Raw genomic sequence first — 19,085 nt, forward strand, 5'->3', positions numbered from 1 at the left:
CATAAATAGATAGTATTCATCTTCAATCGCTCAAAATTACAATTTATACAGATACAACTAGTTATACCTTTGTCTATATTTCAATCACTATATTGTAACATATTGTATCAGGAGTGAACTATACTTTGATTTGAGACCCATTGAGACGGATCTCTGTGAGAATATTTTATGGATACACTTACTCAACACAGTTCAAACTGCATGAATTGTCGTAGAAGTTGCCGGCAGTGTCACAGACTGGGTCAAAGATGAGGGGACAAATGCACTCACAGTTGACAGTACTGGCTGTGAAGAAAGATGGGAGTAGCATAATATAGCTATCCTGATGCGTGCCCCTCAATAAACACTATTTGCTTGCTATAATCTAATACTTTTTACATGATGCACCTTGGCCGACACTTTTATATGATATTTTGTCAAGACGACTTTTGTTTACTAAATTTGTAACAATAGCTTCGTAGCTTCATTAGGGCATGGTGGACGCTTTCTGAAACAAACATCCACGGGTGTGATCAGGTGCGTACCAAGCCAATTTTTCTCGTGTAAGCCCGATAGGTTGCAAAGCTTTTTATTAAGATAGTATTGAGGACTTGCCCAGCCTTTTTTTAAAACAACCATGACTAATCCCGGGCTTTGTTTTTCATAATGAGAGCTACGTCTCTGGTGATGGTGACAAGATAAAGATCGCTATCAAACCGAATCTGGTATTACAAAACTATGAGAGGAAAATGCACCACTGCTCTTGAATATACATTTGAGTGTAACTGATAAAACAGGTATAAAACTCACCGCACAGCACCACAGCAAGAACAGAAAGAATAACAGCAACCTTCATCTTGATGCTTCTCTTCCAAACAGAAACAAAGTATCGAATGGATTAAAACTTCTCGTATTTATACAGTACACAAACCTCATGAAATACTAATTCAAGTAATATATAGCTCCTCAGTCGATTTAAAACTCCAGTATATATCACACAAATCATAAATATGTTCTTCAAGCAGATTGCTGTGAGTAGTTAATGTTTTTGTGCCATGTGGAAGCAACTTCACATCCACATAAAATATATTCTTGATCAATTCGCAGTGGGTTAACAAGGAGCGTTTTTCTGAGTTTCAGGTGCATAATGCCCAATTTGAAATATTACCATTTCAGCGCTTCGATCATTCAATAACACCGAGCATGTGAGAGTCATGTCAAAACTGACTGTATTCATACTTACCATATCGATACTGTGATATTGCTACTCAAGCACATCAGGGGAAAAAGATTTAAATCCCCGTCATGACAGATACAACATGAAATACTCACAATAATAACCTGGTGCCTTGCACATAACGCTTTAGCAGGGCAAAAAAATCATAACTTACAAAACTTAAACTACTTAAATTACCCACTTAAACTACTGAGGAGACATATATACTACTTGGAATATGTTATATGGGCTTGTGTAGTGTATAAATACGGTCACGTATATCCAGTCGATACTTTGATTCTGTTCGGAAGAGAAGCTCCACCTCAAGCATCAAGATGAAGGCTGCTGTTATTCTTGCTGTTCTTGCTGCGGTGCTGTGTGGTGAGTACAATCATTGTTTTATGTACAAGTCCATGTGACTGTCCAAGGGATCATATTCGGCTAGTGCAACCAGAACAGGTTTGCAAAATGTGCCTTTATCAAAATCTGTACTGTATTGTACTATTTAATGAACAGAAATTTCCAAATTAGCGTTGTCTTGCATATGGCGACAGCCAAGGCAATCAATCCGTTATGACTTTAAGTGTAATTATATGAATTTCTGTGTTAAACATGGCTCAGTTGATGGCTGTGATATGTTGATAACAGCATGTGAAACAGACTAGATTTCCTTAATGATATTTGAATCCATGTTGCAATCCAGTCACAATAGTTCCGTGCTCAGTGGACGCAACTTTGCGGCGCGTAAGACGAATGGAAATGCCGTTAACTCCAGTAATCAAAGGTTTTTGCTCCAAAATGGCCATTTAAAGAATCAGTGAAGGTATAACGCGTGGAATGTATTTACTGTTGAGCTCATTGAAGTACCCGCATCATGATGTTTTTACCTTCATCCTTCTTCACAGCCAGCACTGTCAACTGTGAGTGCCCGTGTTCCCGCATCCTTGACCCGGTCTGTGACACCGCCGGCAACTACTACGGCAATTCGTGCCTGTTGAACTGTGTTGAGTAAGTATATCCATGAGATATTCTGACAGAAATTAGCCTGGCACCCTTGCGCAAAGAGAATAGTGTCAAATTAAAATTGAGTACATCCCGGATATAATAATCCCAAGGGAGTTGAGATTGACAATACGGTGTGCCTTTGAGGTTGACATCCAATGATCGAGTGAAAATGACCAGCGCCTTGAGCATGTACTAGTTGCGTGGATATGTGCGCTATATAAATATCCTATAATAATAAGTCATATAAAAGGTTAGAATATAGCGAAGAATCGCTGTAATGAAACCATTGCAGTTTATTCCTCTCAAGCAAATGTGAAGTGATAACATCAGACGTAGTTTCTTTGAGTTGCTGTTGTACATAACACGTACAGTATAATCACAGTTATCCGTTTATGTCCCCTGTCAAGAAACAGCCGTTTGTCATTTCAATCAGAAGATTGAGAATTCAAGAAGCAATTATCGTGTCTGGAGATCTAACTATTTTGTAGTTTACACTTATTTTAGATCTAATGATATGGACAGATTATGTGAAATGACTGAACCTATATCAGAGCTTATTATAAACATACACACACGCACGCACGCACGCACGCACGTACACACACACACACACAGACAGACACACACTGTGTCATGAATCTAAATCAAAGGAAATGCACCACAGATAATTCTTCATCCTTGCCTCATGATTATATCTTCACATTGCAGGGGTGCCGTCCAGGCCGCAGAGGGCGACTACACTGTCAGTGGAAACTCCTGTGTTGCTGCTAGGAAGTAGATGACCTTCACCTTTGACGACATGGAACGTCTCCGAATAAAGAAGCACATATGGCCTGTGCAATAAAATATAGAACCAATCTGTGTTGTCATGGCTATTATTGTCAGATGGTATTAACAATGATAACGATTAGGTTTAATACAAAAACACGATTTTCAGTGTTCAGCATGCTGAAGTAAATATTGGCGACCTGTTTAGTTGATCACACTGTAGTGTAGTGTCCGTTCCTTACCATACATTCCCCGTACCGTCAGTTACATGATATAATTGATGGTTGCAAAGAATGTCATCCGGGAAGAATGTTGTTCCTGATGTCCTGTGAGTGGTCCGGTCGTCAACAGCACCACAGTTCAATATACCGAGTTGCGTGTCAGGCTTAATACAAAGTTGATCAAAGTTGACACTGTAGTGTAGAGTCAGTACCTTAGTATACATCTCCAATGCCGTCAATGTGAGAGTGAGTGAGTGAGAAAGTTAGAGAGAGGGAGGGAGAGTGAAAGAGAGAGATAGTGAGTGTTAGAGAGAGATTGAGAGGGAGAGAAAGTGGGAGAGAGTGGAGAGAGAGAGACAGAGTGTTAGAAAGAGTGAGTGAGTGCGAGAGGGAGGGAGGAGAGAGAAACAGTGATACAGCTACAGAGACAGACACGTTACCCTGCACACATTTGCTTGCATGTACAGCAGTCAGTTACTTTTCATTATGTTGTTTAAACAGTGAATATGGATATTGACATTTTCCAGTTTTCAAAAACATAACATGCAGAAGTAGCAAATACAGTTCCTTTTTTGAGCATAATAGTTTCGTCAGTTTATCAACACATCAGTTTATTGCAAATCAAAATTCGTGATATTTGGATCGTGTTGAATGTGACCAGTATGATTTATTGTCAAAAAATGCCTGATGTAACACTCAGCGGTTAACTCGCATCCAACATACACCATATTCTGATTACATCCAGGAACGTTGCTCCCGTTGTCTTGTAGGTTGTGTTGATTTCCTGGGTTGTGAATGTTTTATACTGGGTGTATGGTATGTACGTGCACGATCCTGTTGACCATGGCAGTAGGTACAGCCATAGCTGGGTCGTAAGTGGTCCAGTCGTCAAAAACTATGGTGCAGATCTTGGGGGTAGTAGCAAATATGCGAATCCCTGTGCACCCCGATTATGTTTCTATGGTTTGTCTGCACCGTACTACACTCCTGGATTTCACCCAAATGGCTTAAGTACATCACTTGGGTTTTCGATTGTCAACATGATAATCCGTTACATACACTGTGGTAGGAAAGTCCCGGTAGTGTTGCCGATGCCACACTTCCACGGAAGGGAAAATGAAACAATGACGTTTGTGGTGAGAGTCACTAGGTTGAAATACACGTTTGTGATATGCCAATTTACATTATTTCCTAATGTACTCCTAAAACACCCAATAAAATCCACCAATTGTTACTACAAGATGTTCTCCTACTCACCACTCCATGACGTGACTCATAATTCGCTGTTAAACAATAAACCTAACATACAATCGACGGGGACGCTCGGAAAACTGCATGCCTTAAAAGACACTGCTTTACTGCTTTTTGTATGAACACGTTTACAATTTATCGTTACTGTGACCTTTCACGACCCCCCACGTTCAATCCAAATCATTATTGGGTAATATTTGTATGATTATGCTTTGTATAAATAGACGACAGATTGTCGTGTATGCAGATTAGCTGTCACCTCAAGATGAAGACAGCTGTTGTTGTTCTCGCTGTTGTAGCTGTAGTTCTCTCTGGTGAGTTCATTTGGCAGAATTTCCAAAACATACTTGGGGAACTGTTAGCTATGGTTAGTAGTTTGCAATCTGCATTATAAAGGCTGGTGTAAAATCTGCATCGAACATAGTGAGATTTAGATGAAGGTGAGGCTCTGAGTTGGTAAAAGCATAGCAGTACATAGATATGAAAGATATGGTCATTAGTTCGAACCTCACTATATATAGTTCTGGGTTTTTGGTCATCATAACCGTGGATCTGACCGAAGTAACAAACACATAAGCTCAGCACGAGCTATCCTCATCATCAAACTTAATTACTGATCACTTTCATAGCCCGTCATATGTCAACTGAGTCATATCAACCGAGTTTTTATTTTCCGATCAAACCATATGCTGCTTGTTAATTAAGTCGCAAGTGATATTTTATTTAGAAAACATTAAGAACAATTCAACACTTAGTTATCTTGAGGTGATCAAAAGTCCAGCGTCCTTCGTCGGTCATGTTAAGTATCATGAATCCATAGCCAATGTACATGAGGATTGTTTGCGAATACGTTTCGAGGTTACAAATAATTACTGCTGATTTTCTCCTCCGGACAGCCAGCACCTCGACCTATGCAGATTGCATCTGTCCAATAATCTATCAGCCGAAATGTGGAACTGACCTAAATGTCTATGGCCAACCATACATAATGGGTCTATGGCAACCAATGCCATCTCAACTGCTTGTAAGTTAACAAATCACTCAACTGTTCGTTACTGCATAAATAGTTCACATAAATACTTCGACTGGAAGTAGGTTAATGGTTAAAAGTCATGCAATGGTACATAGACAAGGTGATCAGGGTTATTTGTAACATTTAGTTTTAATTAGTGATTTAACCACTGGTTGACCAATCAGGAACGAGAATTTTCAAAATACATTATTTAACTGCTGTGTGTTCCGTTCTGAATGTAATCTGGAGCGGTTAAATCTACAGGCGGCTCAATCAGAGCATAATATTTTACAGTATTAAATATATTAGAGCCTAGCTCTAACACTATTTTCTCTCCTACCTGTATTGAAAGTTTGATTGATTTTTCTCTACAGAGGAATCAGCGAGTATGCTGGGACATACAGCATCAACGGAAACAGCTGCATCACCAACTAAGGGTACACAGAATCGTCTAACAGTGGATCCAGATTCCTTCTACAATAAACAATACATCCTGTTAAAACGCTGAGTGTATGATACTCATTTTGACTGCTTGAGTTTAACAGCCTTGGGGAGTTTTTTTTCTAAGGAATCAAAATATGTGCATATCTCATGATACAGTTCTAACTCACTATAAGCACTAGAGCCCATTTTTATATTGTATTGTCTTCATAAATAAATCTTTTTTACATTTACCTGCTAGTTTTAGACACCATCTGTGATACTCTAGATATTTTACAGTCCTTCGATGACTGGTTATTTAACTACTTGTAATTAATGTGTATGTAAACCTTTTCTCGTCACTATATGGCTGAATTATTGCCGATGTGACGTTAAATTTTAACTCACTCACTCACTCACTATAAGCACCACTGGTGCTAGCGAAGTAATGATCTGAAACCATAATCACGTAGGATTCTGAAACGTGATCACATCTATATAGACTGACAGTTTATTCACACACACACTGAAACTATATTTCATAATTTGAAGTTTCGAGATTCAATGTATGAGTGGTGGCACTTTCAGGCAGCCCTCTTGTCTTCAATCCGTTTAGTAACGTTTTTTGGGTGTTCTATTCCTTTACCATCATACGTTATCAACATGATTTCTTCGCGATTATTCTCCTGTAACCTGAAAATAATTAAAGCACACAAGCGGGATGTTTCATCTATGAAAACAACGCACAGCAGAAATACAAACATTGTTCAGAGGCTAACATGAAGCTTTAATTGTCCCATGTACCAATTTAAAGTTGCCTACATCGAGGCCTTGATTTCCACATGTCTTCATTTCCTGAAATGACATGTCCTAAGGTGAACTAAATTAGCCCCAAAAGATAGTTACTATTAGTATTTTCTTGCAATAACGTTTCAAGATCACCCCAATGTAACATTGTACATTAGTGTTCATAAAAGAAATGTCCATAGGGCTATGTGTGAACTAAACAGGATTTCCAATTACAGCGTACTTAAAGCAGCCGGTTTTTCTGACCACCCGTGGTAATCCCGAGCTAACCATATCATTGATTAAGAGAGCAAGGAATCTTCTGATTTTTGTGGAGCGGAAATAGTGTTACAGTGTTATACTTCCGATGTATACAGAAAAACCTGATGGAATGTTATCAGATAAAACCCAGATGTCTTTCTAAACTGTTGTCGTGGCTGTATTGATTTTTCCATTACAAGGGATCGATATTTCACGGTTACATCCCTAAAAGATCTTTTTAATGTCCGTCCTCATTTAAAAGAAATTGAATTAATTGATAAATTTTGAAATGTATTGTAATTAGTTAGTGATTTTAATTTGGTAGAATGAATAAATAACTATGATTGTTAGTGGTTGTACCTTCAAAGGGGGTTGAAGTAGCGTAAAAATATTGTACCCGCGAGATGGTACGTGAGTCCCTTTTAATTCAAAGTATTTTTCTTTCTCTGAATTTTAATAGTAGCATATTTGTTCATTTAACGTATGGCTAGTTTGCTAAACAATCGCCAACACCTGAAGGTATGATGTAAATCCAGGTAGGGTCCATGCAGGTAGCAAAAGTACTGTAAGTCCCCATGGTCCTTAGCATGGTGATCTACCTTCAGTTGCTGGCAACCTTTTATGTTCTAATGTTCTGTTTAATAGTAGCATTTAATGAAAGCAAGCTAGTTTTTACTTTAATATCTGTGATATACTAGTAGGTTTACTATTCTTCGACAACAGACTTTTAATTTCAAATTGTATTGATCTATAATATCACTCTAAACTGTTGTTAACCGTTACTAACGGCTGTTTGAGAGAGGAATATTTGAAACGTATGTGAGTGAGTAGGTGAATTAGGGTGTCAATATGAGCAATATGGAGAGTGACGTTCTATGGTGCTTTCAGAAGCATTCCAATATCATGATGGGGAGACTGATGAATGGAGATTGAACATTATTTAAGTTACATCAGCATCGCAAGGATATTTAAATTGTTTCAGCCGAAGTAGTTGAAAACCGAACCTTGAAACACAGGTTCTTAAAAAGACGTTTTTCTTAACTGAAGATAAACAATAAGTAATAGACTATTTTATATTGTAAAGATGTAGCCGCTCCCAAAAGAAAGGATGTTTTTTTCTAATTCGCAGGGTCCCGACATGTGATCAGCTTTTTCTGAATACATCTTCAGTATAACACTGTTCATGATCAATGTGTGCAATGTTTTTAATAAAGAGCTTCGTTTAATGACACTTTAATAATTTTGTTATAGATATCTCATCATCAATTAAAAATATAGTGCCTTAAAATCCATGAACAGGTACGTGAAACAAGATTAATAAGTCTTTCTGCTAATGTATTCATTAATGCTGTTAGAAATTTGAGAAAGTAATAAATTCGTCTTCCATCATTACCTTTGTTACAGATAGAGAAGAAATAGAAAAATTCTTTCGTCCCTGGTCCGCTTGATAAGTAATATACCTGAGGAGCATTTATTAATGTTTATGTAGCCTTACACACGGAAGCGAGGATATGGTGAGGTCTGTTATGTGGACCCTCTCTACTGCTGACATGATCACAAATGTACGTGAGCAATATATTCCTAAAGAGACCAGGGTGTCCACCTCACTCTGAGGTCAATAATCAATCTTAGCTATCGTGCCAAATAGTGAGACACTTCGCGATACACACTTGTATAAGACATGGCGAGTAAAAATGTCAAAAGACTAGAACTGACCAGGTATATGTTTCACCATTCCATTTCACAACCAATATGTGCTTCAGTGATTGTGGATGCTGCTAAAAGTCATTCAGAGAAATGTGATACACTCACACTCTATCACTTAATTTTAACCCAATGTGTGATATATTCGGCCCTTACCCAAGATAGAATATATGTTTGCATGTATTATTCGGCAACACATTCCCTTGTGTTTCAAATGGTTTCATATAAATGTGCTTTGTGAGTGACTGGAGTTTATTTTTACGCCGCGCTCAGCAATATTCCAGCAATATGGCCAACGGTCAGTAAATAATCGAGTCTGGACCAGACAATCCAGTGATCAACAGCTTGGGCATTGATCTACGCAATTGGGATACGATGACATGTGTCAACCAAGTCAGCGAGCATGACCACTCGATCCCGTCAGCATGGGTTAATGAAGATCAATTCTTACCCGGATCTTCACGGATATGTATTCAATGTGTCAACAGTCATGGGGATAAATAATATCAGACCATCTGAACTGCTTCTATGTTTTATTGCACAATTAGTATGCGCTGTTTTGGCCCTGGATGATGCATGTGGTCAAACATGATGGTCATCTACTTCCTGGCAGCAACACAGGTGCTACCACTGATTTCGTAGGCGGACGCTGCGGCCTGAACGGCACCACTGCAATGTGAAGGTCCATCGTCAGACAGGAATGAGGAATTATTACTTATGCATTTCCTTCAAATGGGAGTTCCATTAATCAGGATTAATCAGCCCCTACCTTTTGTCCAAATGGCTTCATACTATTATATATCATCACAAAACTATAAGTAATGTCACCACACTGTACATCAACCTCATTAACTGTATAAACTCTAATATCCTTCATGTATATATTCTGCTTGTTCATACTGTCGAATATCACTTGCTTGATAACGGAGTTAGCATCTACACTGAAACGTCGTATCAAACAGATACATGTTGATGACATATTGTTTACGTTCGTTATTTCTTACAAAGAGCGGCTTTTCAGTGACAGTCGAGAACATGGACATTATATTGAACGTTTTTACCATAATCACACAGAAGATAAAGACCTACGAGTGATGTTATCACTTTTCATATAAACGTTGACAAGATGCAACACGAACGTTTTTAACCGTTGTATCAGTCTTCTGAGGAATTAGCAGCTGTTTCTATGCGGGCGATAAATCACTATTTTCTAATCTGTTGTATCAGGGGTGAACTATACTTTGATTTGAGTGAGTGAGTGAGTGAGTGAGTGAGTGAGTATGGTTTAACGCCGCTTTTGGCAGTATTCCATCAACATCACGGCGGGGGACACCAGAAATGGGCTTCACACATTGTACCCATGTGAAGAATCGAACCCGGGCCTTCGGTGTGACGAGCTAACGCTTTAACCACTAGGCTACCCCACCGCCCCTACTTTGATTTGAGACCCTTTGAGACGGATCTCTGTGAGAATGTTTTATGGATATACTTACTCAACGCAGTTCAAACTGCAGGGACTGTCGTAGTAGTTGCCGGCGGTGTCACACACTGGTTCCAAGCTGAGGGGACAAATACACTCACAGTTGACAGTGCTGGCTGTGGACCGAGATGGGAACAGAAAAATGAAGCTATAATGATACATGTCCCTCAATAAACACTATTTGTTTGCGATCATGAATACTTTTTACATGGAACCCCTTGGCCGACACTTTGATATTTTGTCAAGATGAATTTTGGCTACTAAATTTACAACGAAAGCTTTGTAGCTTCATTAGGGTGTTGTCGACACTTTCTGAAACCAACATCCACGGGTGTACTGTGATGGTGACAAGATAAGGATCGCTATCAAGCCGAATCTGGTATTTACAAAAGTATCAGAGGAAAATGCACCACTGCTTCTGAATATACATCTGAGTGTACTGATGAAACCGGTATAAAACTCACCGCATAGCACCACAGCAAGAACAGCAAGAATAACAGCAGCCTTCATCTTGATGCTTCTTTTCCAAACAGGATCAAAGTATCGAATGGATTTGCAATTCTAGTATTTATACAGTACACAAACCTCATGAAATACAATTTCAAGTAATATATAGCTCTCAGTCGATTTAAAACTCTATTTTATATCCCACAAATCATAAGTGTTTGCTTCAAGGAGGTTGCTGTGAGCAGTTAATGTTTCTTTGCCATGTAGAATCAACTTCACATCCACATAAAATACATGTAAACTCTTGATCAGCATATTTTAACATTTCTTGTCGCAGTAACAAGGAGCTTTGTTTGAGTTGCAGGTGTTTTTGAACATAACGCCCAATTTTACATATTAAAACTTCAGGGCTTGGAACATTCAATAACACCAGTCACACTGAAATGTGATGACGTTACCCTGGACTACTTTGACGCCTGTTACATCTGAACATGGTTTGCTGATTATTGGAAAAAATTAAAATCATTCTGAAAAATATTTGATGTACGTGATAATTAATGAATGTGGTATCCCTTTCGCTGAATGGCATGATTAGTTTGTTTACCATATAAGTCAGCCAGTCAGATGGTTGGCTTTGCGAACAGGTGCGTGTCATGTCAAAATTGACAATATTCACACTTACCATACGAAACCCGCTGGCGGTCGTAAGGATGCCCTCATATTGCCACTCAAACATATTTCACAGAAAATAAGCCTTATGATGTAACTACACGTAACTAAAACATCAACAAGCCAGTACAGTTTTATGCCACTTTTATCAATATTGCAGGTTTATCAGGACGTTGGACAACAGATATGGCCTTCATATATTGTTCCCATGCGTGGAAGTAAACACTTTAGCCACTAGGCTAATGTACAGCCCGAATACATAATGGGACATTAATTACAAAATGAGGGAGAAAAAATATTTAAACGACAAGGGAAAGTTATGTCCATTGTTCTTGGAACTGTTTTATTAGCATAACTGAATAACTGCCCTAGGGCAATTATTTCTATTTAAAAACAATGAAAGTGTACTTATTTTGATAATCTTCATCATGCCTAATATATTACACGCGTATTAAATAAGTATGCTCTCGTGGTGTAAAGACCCGTGAAGATCCGGGGTAGAATAGGTCTTCAGCAACTCATGCTTGCCACAAAAGGGGACTATGCTTGTCGTAAGAGGCGACTAACGGGATCGGGTGGTCAGGCTCGCTGACTTGGAAGACACATGTCATCGGTTCCCAGTTGGGCGGATCCATGCTCATGCTGTTGATCACTGGATTGTCTGGTTCAGACTCGATTATTTACAGACCGCCGTCATATAGCTGGAATATTGCCGAGTGCAGCTTAAAACTAAACTCACTCACTCACTCACACCTGGTGTAAGCCGTTTAGTCACCCTCACTACGGTAGTTATTTAAATAACCACCTTGTAAGGCTGATAAACCTATACATACCAAGGTTGTTTTTCATATAAGAGAAAAAAACTGATTTTAGTGACGGGTAATGACAGATACTACATAAAATACTCACAACAATCTGGTGCCTAGCACATAGGATTTTAACAAGGCATAAAATCAGAACTTACACAATTTACAACTAACATAAATACAAATTTAAACTACTGAGGAGACACATATGCTACTTCAAATATTTAATATGGGCTTGTGTAGTGTATAAATACCGTCATTTCAATCCAGTCGATACTTTGATTCTGTTTGGAAGAGAAGCTCCACTTCAAGCATCAAGATGAAGGCTGCTGTTGTTCTGGCTGTTCTTGCTGCGCTGCTGTGTGGTGAGTACAATCATTGTTTTATGTACAAGTCGATGTGAATTTTCAAAGGGGTCATATGTGCTTAGTGGAACCAGTTATGTTCGATCATACAGTGCTGCCAAAGTGTGTCTTTATCAAAATCTGTACTGTTCTGGAACGTTTAATGCACAGGGATTTCCGAAAACGAAATGATGTTTCAATCTCAGACATAAATTAGCTCAGCAGAGCTTCATCCCAACCTCAGGGCGTTGTTTTGTCAGTTTTATCAAATTATAGGTACAAGTCGCTGTGAATTTTCTAAGGGGTGATATTTGGTTGGTACAACCAGGCATGTTCGATCATAGGCCGTTTGGTTCCCTACAATGGTACAATGTGTGAAGTCTATTTCTGGTGTCCCTGCCGTGATATTGCTGGAACATTGCTAAAAGAGGCGTAAAACCATACTCACTCACTCGATCATTTGCCAGTACAGTTCTGCCAAGAGTGCCTTGAGCAAAGGTTGTAATGTCTTGTAACGTATAATGCACAGCAATTACCAACACGAAATGAGGTGAGCGGAGCGGAGCTGCATCCCAGCCTTAGGGGTTTCCTACCAGCGGCATATCCTGCTCGCTCGTGGTCGTCCTTACACAAGCAGTCAGTATACCAGGCTGACTGTACAAATGTAAGCAAGGAGATTATCAACTCTGGCTATAAGTGTCATTATATGAATTTTAAACAATGACACAATTGATGGCTGTGAAATGTGGATAACAGCATGTGAAACAGACTCGATGACCTTAGTGATATTTGACTTCATGTTGCAGAAAAGTCAGTCAGTCATGAAACTATAATGCACAAATATTTATACGTTTTCGGGACAGAGTGATCTGTGATATTTGTCACGCTTTCAGGAATGTCATATCCTCCTGTTGCTAATGACAGAATGATCTGTGATATTTGTTACCCTCTCGAGAAAGACATTATGATATATACTTATGTTCTATGAGAATTCCAAAACGGCGAGTCAAGTTAAGATAAGCATGGTCTAGGTGAGGCAGGTCTGAGGCATCTATCTTTGGTGAAACCAACGAGCACGCGAACGATGCTGACACATTTGGAACCAGGATTCGAACCTACAGGGTTCTGACGTGCCCAGTCGACGCAACTTTGCGGACGAGTGGAAACCTCTCGAACTCCAGCAATTTTGAAAACGTTGTCCCTCCAAAATGGTCATTTAAAGGATCAGTCAAGGTTTAACGTGTGGAAAATGTTTATTGTTGAGCTCATTGAGTTACCAGTATAATGTTTTTACCTTCATCTTTCTTCACAGCCAGCACTGTCAACTGTGAGTGCGCGTGTTCCCGCATCCTTGACCCCGTCTGTGACACCGCCGGCAACTACTACGACAATTCGTGCCTGTTGAACTGTGTTGAGTAAGTATGTCCATGAAATAGTCTGACAGAAATCAGCCTGAAACCCTAGCGGAAAGAGAATTGTGTAAAATAACGTTGATTATACATCCAGATGTAACAGGTTAGAATATAGGCCCTTTAATGAAACCGCAGCAATGTATTCGTATACAGAGTAATGATGAAAATGTAAAGTGATAACACGACACGTAGTTCGTATGTATTTTTGTTGTGAATAACATACACAGCATAATAATTGTGAACTGGAGAGCACTGAAATGTACGTCTATGTACCCTGTGAAGCTGGGTAGTTCAGTGGTTAAAGCGGTGTAAAACCCAACTCACTCACTCACCTTCTCTGGAGATCTAATATTTACGATAGATAACATGAAACGACTGAACTTTTATCAGATCGTATCTCACTCACTTACTCCCTCAAACACACACACACTCTCTCTCACACACACACACACACACACACACACACACACACACACGCTCGGACGCGCACACACACAGAGTACTGAAATGTACGTTTATGTCTCCTGTCAAGAAACATGCGTTTGTTATTTCAATGAAAAGACTGAGAATTGAAGAAGCAAGTATCGTGGCTGGAGATCTAATCATCATGTAGTTTACATTGTTTTTAGATCTAATGATATAGATAGATTATGTGAAACGATGGGTTCTTTATCAGTTCTTATTAAATACACACACACACACGCGCGCGCGCGCGCGCACGCACGCACGCACACACACACACACACACACACACTGTGTGATGAGACTAAATCGACGGAAATGCACCACTGATTATTCCTCATCCTTGTCTCACGATTGCATCTTCACATTGCAGGGGTGCCGTCCAGGCCGCAGAGGGCGCCTACACTGTCAGTGGAAACTCCTGTGTTGCTGCTAGGAAGTAGATGGCCTTAACCTTTGACGACATGGAGCGTCTACGACCACAGAAGCACATATTGCCTGTGCAATAAAATTTAGAAGCAATCTATGTTGTCATGCCTATTTCGACAAGGTTTAATACAAAACATGATTTTTTCAACTTGCTGATGCACATTATGAGTGAGTGAGTGAGTTAAGATTTAAAGTCACAGAATGAGTGAGTGAGTGAGTGAGTGAGAGTGAGAACCCGGGTCTTCTGCGTGACGAGCGAATGCTTTAACCGCTAGGCTATGTTATGAGAGACTTACGCCGCTTTTAACAATATTCCAGCAATATCACGGCGGGGTACACCAGCAATGGGCTTCACACATTGTGCTTCTGTGGGGAATCGAATCCGGGTCTTTAGCGTGACGACCGGACGTTCCATCAATCTACCCCACCGCCACGCAAAAAGGTGGACAACACCGGAACACATGGCACATCAGACACGAATATTGAAGTTAGAAAGATCGTCCACAAGTTTAACATTAAACGTTTTGAAATCTTTGAGGCCTTGGATATTGTAAAATTGATGAAAGAAGACAAATTGATCTAGATAATTGACATAAACTTTACTTGAAAACTACATATAAATAGAAACGTGTATGGCGATTCCTTCAAGATAAGACAGGTTTAATCTCCGGGTTAGATTTGATCTTCAGTAACCCATGCTTACTAAGAGGCGAATAACGGGATCGGGTGGTCAGGCTCGCTGACTTGGTTGACACATGTCATCGTATCCAAATTATGTAGATCGATGCTCATGCCGTCGATCACTGGATTGTTTGGTCCAGACTCGATTATTTACAGACCGCCACCATAGACCTGGAGTGAGTGAGTGAGTAAAGATTTTACACATCGGCAATATTTCAGCCATATCGTGACTGTAAAACAAGTTATAATTTCATGCTAGATAAAGGTAAACTATAAAACCCCGTCAACGAAGGACAGTAAAATAACTTAGTCTAGTGGATCACAGATTTCCATATAGCTGGAATGTTGCTGGTGCGGCGTAAAACTAAACTCACTCACTCGTAGGAGCACTTAGTGGTGCAATAAAATATAAATATAAATATAATATAATACCTGTTAACAGTTAATGTTGTCGTAACTGGTGTTTGGGTTTCAGTAAACCCTACCACAGTTCCCTACTAATTATGATCGTTCCACATTGTCAGGAGAGATGAAAGCTCCAGCTCTGCACTCGCCTGGTCCATGGGGAATGTTAAGTCAAGGGGTGAGGGGGTCGTGACTCCTAACTAACTACATTACATTCATGTACTGGCATACATACATTCAAGGATAAACGCAAAACCAAGTTCTATACTCACATGGGTTTACTGTCTCTCAGTCCATCTCGCTCTAAGTACAACTCCAATACAAGACAGAGCAGGCTCGTACCACACGGGGAACTGAGAAACGTGGGTTGGCTTCCGAAATGTTGAGCTAGTACTCTTCGCACTCTGAGCTCTTAGCGCCCAAACATGTCTTTTTAAATGAGACGAGCCTGACCTGATCTTGAACACATATTTCAACATATCGTTTTGATTCATTAATAACTGTATCTGTCCTTCACTCATGTGTATTATAATTAGAAGGGTCTCGGGAAAAACCGTTCAGTGACTCCCCTTTTCAGTGATTGGATACTTCCGTCTACTTCCCTGTTCTAAGTCAATGAACTCATTGGCACACAGTTAACCAATAAAGTAAATCTTAACATGCACTGGCTCATTCCCCCATTAATACGATTAAGACTTTGAAAGTCTTAATGCAGATGAACTACAATCATCAAATGTTTTCTCAGGTTTATAATATCCCATGTGATAGGTCTATGACGTTCAGAATTCAACTTGGCTGATGCAAACATAATATACTCCTCACAAAAAAATAAGCAACAATTATTTCCAGTGCAATATCTTTATCAATCTCGATAGCGATTTTTGCCGATATGTTACTGAAAGGTAAATATTCAAAGAATACGTACATAACCTTCAGTGACTGTCAAATTGATTTATCTGATAACATTGACAACATCACCCGAACACAACCACCCTCAGAAACAACATACAAAATGTGTGGCATGAATGTGCTCCACTCTTCACACGTGCACCCGGATCGGTGTAAACCTACCGGTAATCATTCCTCTGGCACAACAAGCGGGTCCTAACTTCATTTTTATGGATGATAATGCCCGAGAAAGAGTTGTTAACGATGTGCAGATCAACAACATCACACATATGGACTGGCCTGCAATGTCACTTAATCTTAATCCCATTGAAGACGCTTGGGGCATTATTGGAAGTCATGTTTACGGTCTCCATGTTCACCCCTAGACTCTGGATGACCTTGTCATGAAACAATGTATAAATGACTCCGCAGATGAACACTGGGTTGTCTGGTCTTTGTTGGTTTCCACACACGATTATTTAATCGATGTAGAAATTTCTTTGTTGGTTTCACCCTTTATTCTTTGACGTACAAATACACACACACATATGCATACACACATTGTATATATATATCCCTCTTATCGCTCAGTCGATGTGTTCTGAGAAGGCTCTGCTTGGAAAAGTAAAAAAGAGACTTTTCCAAATGAACTTTATTCACACGTATCCGCACCCGCTACATCCGTATTGGACATGTAGAGAACACACACGTCCTCAACTTCCGCCATCCACATCCACATCCACATAGACCCAGGTGTACAATTTTCTATACTCCTTTTTCAATAAACGATATCTGAGTGAATTTAATCCATCGGTTTTGCTGCCTTTCGCTAGCTGCTTAAAAAGTTTTACTCTGAAAAGAACAAGAAAATAATATGTTGACATTCCCTCTGGATGAGCTTGCTTTGAAATAACGGGAAATAGTGAATCACCTCCAGATAAGCAAGAAGCTCGAAATGTATAATAGGTAAGTCATCTATCGTAAGGCTGGTTTCAAAATGAAACTTTCTAATCACTTGCAAACCGTAATTATCAATGCCATGGCATAAGAAATTCACGCGTAGAATGTGTATTCTAACGAAGACGTGAATACACAGAGACGTGCCATAAGTGCAGCCACTCATTTCGCGTGCACGAGGTGCATATGTGTACAGTGGAGGAAAATAGGGAGGGTGGGGTGGGGTGAGACTTGTGTTTACAAGACACATTATGAAATCAGGTATTAGTCAGAAACGAAGACTTGTGTTTATGAAAATTAGAGTAACGAAAAATATCTTATATCCAAAATATATGTACAATAATTTTCCCCAAATATATCTACTAAAGATAGACACACACCATAATGACATTGTCAGCAAACGTGTAATCCATTACAATATACAAACCAAATAATTACATTTGATCACAAGTGAACTGGTCTTCAGCAACCCATGTTTGTCTTAAGAGCCGGTTAGCGGGATCGGGTGGTCAGGGTCGCTGACTTGGTTGACATGTCATCGAATCCATATACATGTAGCTGGAATATTGCTGAGTGCAGTGTAAACTCACTCGCTCATTACAGGGTGACAAACCGTTGCTATCAAGCGTCTGTATTATGTCTGTTGCATTTGAAACAGTGAACTGTACTCATGGAAGGTGAAAATACGTTTGTCTCGTTTTGAATACATTAATCTCTGACAACATCCGCTTGGGAAACGACATTTCATTTCTGCTGAAACTTACTGATCCTTGCTCTTCGGATTTAATTTATCTCGTCCATGTCTGATCATCTTGTATCGTGCAATTTCTTCTGACCGTCGATAATATGTTAAACCATTCAGTTTAACTCTGAAAAAAATATAAAAATGTAAGTTATAGAAGAACTAGGGATGCTGTAAATGAGCACCGTGTTCCACACAGTTTGGATATCAACCAAAGATAGCAAGCAAGGCACACGTTATCAACGCCGTCAAATCCAGTATGTATTGATAATGATTGGGATTTGAACTCATGCTTATAGTCCGTTTGCTACAAAACACCCAAAAGAATTGAAAACTTATTAAAATTATTATTATATTATCAAACTAATACGCTATAGTTCATAACTCCTCTATATCTAATCACTTTTGAAATTTGACGTTATGACGGATTGTAATATAAACAAGTGATGACAAATATGATATGTTGATATTTGTATCAACAGCAAACGATAGAATAGCAAGTATGTCAAGGGATCATCTAAAAATGTTAATCACTAAATTCACACGAACAGAATGGAATCCAAATCATTTGAGTCAACAATGGGAATACATGTTGCTTGTCACTAGATCATCTCCTTACCTATATGCTGATTGTATCTCATCTTACGAAAAGGTGTCTGAACTCAATTCGCAGTTCACAGTTGAACATATGACTTGACATCATTGAACCTGATCGACCCTAAAGATGATAATCACAGCAC

At 39.3% G+C, this 19,085-nt stretch overlaps 3 long non-coding RNA genes across 3 annotated transcripts; 2 read left to right on the forward strand and 1 right to left on the reverse strand.

The window, feature by feature from the left end:
* Positions 1-1,464: 1,464 nt before the first annotated feature.
* LOC124263403 lies at positions 1,465-3,057 on the forward strand. Its single transcript, XR_006894834.1, has 3 exons — positions 1,465-1,576; positions 2,101-2,203; positions 2,909-3,057. It is a non-coding gene; the product is annotated as an uncharacterized LOC124263403 (long non-coding RNA).
* Positions 3,058-9,185: 6,128 nt separating this feature from the next.
* Positions 9,186-10,677, reverse strand: LOC124263402. Its single transcript, XR_006894833.1, has 3 exons — positions 10,568-10,677; positions 10,117-10,219; positions 9,186-9,292 (listed from the first exon to the last, which is right to left on the reverse strand). It is a non-coding gene; the product is annotated as an uncharacterized LOC124263402 (long non-coding RNA).
* A 1,599-nt stretch (positions 10,678-12,276) lies between these two features.
* LOC124263324 lies at positions 12,277-14,767 on the forward strand. The gene is made up of 3 exons (XR_006894816.1): positions 12,277-12,390; positions 13,682-13,784; positions 14,617-14,767. It is a non-coding gene; the product is annotated as an uncharacterized LOC124263324 (long non-coding RNA).
* Positions 14,768-19,085: the final 4,318 nt, after the last annotated feature.

Source organism: Haliotis rubra, unplaced genomic scaffold (assembly GCF_003918875.1).
Source record: "Haliotis rubra isolate DU_JTF1 unplaced genomic scaffold, ASM391887v1 Scf88, whole genome shotgun sequence".
In the NCBI taxonomy this organism is placed as follows: Eukaryota; Metazoa; Mollusca; class Gastropoda; order Lepetellida; family Haliotidae; genus Haliotis; species Haliotis rubra.